The sequence below is a fragment of the Echinops telfairi genome, unplaced genomic scaffold (assembly GCF_000313985.2).
Source record: "Echinops telfairi isolate 266 unplaced genomic scaffold, ASM31398v2 ScPeMD7_7;HRSCAF=31, whole genome shotgun sequence".
NCBI lineage: Eukaryota > Metazoa > Chordata > Mammalia > Afrosoricida > Tenrecidae > Echinops > Echinops telfairi.
This window is the reverse complement of record NW_022103904.1, coordinates 5,214,089-5,216,599: the sequence shown is the minus strand read 5'-3', so window position 1 is coordinate 5,216,599 and position 2,511 is coordinate 5,214,089. Positions and strand designations below refer to the sequence as shown.

Genomic DNA, 2,511 nt, shown 5'->3' with positions numbered 1-2,511 from the left:
GGGAAGGTGGGAGAGGGAGGGGAAAATGAGGAGCTGATACCAAGGATTCAAGCAGAAAGAAAATGTTTTGAAAATGTTTATGGCAACAAATGTACAAATGTGCTTGACACAATGGATGGATGGATGGATTGTGTTAAGAGTTGTATGAGGCCCCCAATAAAATGATTTTTAAACAAAAAACTATTTGTTTAAAGAGAATAAAAGACCCATAAGTCTACTTCCCAAGGGCTTGTTTTAAAAAAATGATCCAACAGGTCCCACCCTCCCCCATCACTGATATACTTGGGAAGATTGCACTGAAATGTCTGAGTGGGAAAACTTCCCCGGGGAGAGCAGGAGGGTGCACACAGCGCAGTTGGAGATGGACTTCAGCCTCAGTTTCACTCCCAGGTGCCTGCGCTGTAACAAAAGCTCTCTAGCCTCGGCCCCTCTGAGGAGGTGACCAGGCCCCTAACTCCTCATCCCAGCACAGATCGGTTTCTCTCCCCTAACTGCTTTCACTGATTGCTCCCTCTGTCGTTTATTAAAATGTGCAATACGACAAGAAAGGGAAATGATTAGCCTGCTTCCTACAGTGGGTGGAAGGCCAAGGTTAAATGCAGTATTTGGTTTTCTAAGCTCCTCTAATGTATAGGTGTGGAAAAGCAATCTGGGACCGGCGCCTGCGGCGGTGACTCTTGAGGATAAAACTTGATTTAATTTGGACTCTCTGGCTAAGCTAAACTCTGCCTCTGCTATCATTACCCCATGGACGCTTGTCCCCACTCTCTGTTAACTTGGCCCCCCAGCTGAGTGGGGAGAACTTAACCTGACCTTGAAGAATGCTCCGCAAATCTTCAGGGCCACCAGGTTTTCAAGAACCAATGACTATTCCCGAGGCATGCCAATGGTTAGATTGTAGTCTCAGAGACCTCAAAGGAACCGTAAACACCATGCAGGCTAATTCACATCTCGCAGGCGAAGAACATGAAGCGGTAAAATGACATGTCTAAGGTTTTGAGCTGGTTGGAGGCAAGGTCAGAACTATAGCAAGGTCTCAAACTCTCCAGCCATCCTCCTCCCACTACCATAAGGATAGGCTCCCACCAAGCCCAGATCACCCCCAGAGAGCTCCCAGGGGAACCTGAGGGCATTTGCAACATGTTTTGAATTTTTCTAGAACAAGAATTTTCGAGGAACATTCCCAAGAAAATCTACCTCAAGGCCATAAAAAGGAAGCATTTTTCCCCCCACCACTCTTATTCCCCTGGAATCTTTATTCCAGGTCTATGTGACATATTTAAATTAAATTGGACATTCTTTTCTTTACCCAGAATTAATCAGACTGTATCTTTTTTCCCCAACAGTTTCCTCCCATTTGCATTTCTTACCCAACCTGCTCTTACCCAACACATTGTCTGTTTCTACGTTTAGATTCTGGGGCAGCCTGTGGCTCTTGGGTTAGAGCAAAAATAAGGAGTATAGAATGATAGCCATTTTGTAACTCTGGGCAAGGTCAGCTCACATGTGTTTTGTTCAATCTCATACACTATTTTTAAAAATATGACATTGCTTTATACCCAAGTCTACTTACTTGCACTAACTGCCCCACATTTACCCTTCGAAGCTCTGTTTCAAACTTCTTTCTGTATCCCTCTCAGGAGAGAATAAAGTTGTGGGTGGGTAGGTCTTGAGTCTCAATGGAGAATTTAAAGATAGACCTCCAAGGGCTAGCTTGTAGGATTCAGGCCAGACCACCTTCCCTTTTGTAAGCCAAACGTCGTATAATGGAGTACATTCTGTCTCCTAGTGACTGATAGGACCAAATAGAACTGCCCCGGTGAGTTTCTGGACTGTACATCTTTATCATCTTTCTCTGGTCTTGAAGGTAGTCGCCCAATTTGTAACCCACTATAGCACTAGGGCTCCTGACCTACAACTTGAGGTCAAACTTAATGAGCTACAATTATTCTCATGCTGAATTTCTCTGAAGTGGTGATATTACATAGACTTATGTCTATTTGCAAACAACAGCCTGGCTTTATAAATGCAATCTATTTTGGGGTTGAGAAAAAGGGAAATAAAATTATACTGCAATCTTACAGAAAAACCTGATGAGAATTATTTAGAGAATTTTGGTCTATAGTACTACAACCCGCCAGCAATATTAATTTTTTTTTATCTAGAAAAACCACCTCACTCAAGTATATGTAAGCAAGGTACTCTGATTTATTGTTTTTCTATTCCTAAGACATGAGACCATCTGTACAGTTCTGGGAATAATTGTTTTTATCCTTCAACATCTTTAAAGCAAAATAACTTTAATCCTGGTTTTCCATGACAACCTTAGTTGCATAGTTTCAAATTAATATCTATCAAACAAAGTTTGAAAAATATAAAATATAAGGCCCCCATAAAAATCAGGTGAAAGTGGTGAAATGGTAAAACGAAATATAAGCTGTCCAATATGAATTTCATTGATCTGTATGCCCGTAATAATCTTTAAATAAGAACACTCTATTCTAGTTCATG

The 2,511-nt window shown here is 41.6% G+C and overlaps 1 protein-coding gene across 1 annotated transcript in view; it reads right to left on the bottom strand.

Annotated features, from left to right (window-relative positions):
* The window catches only part of POU6F2 (POU class 6 homeobox 2), a 366,489-nt gene that overhangs the window by 185,699 nt on the left and 178,279 nt on the right, over window positions 1-2,511 (bottom strand). The window lies entirely within an intron of this gene.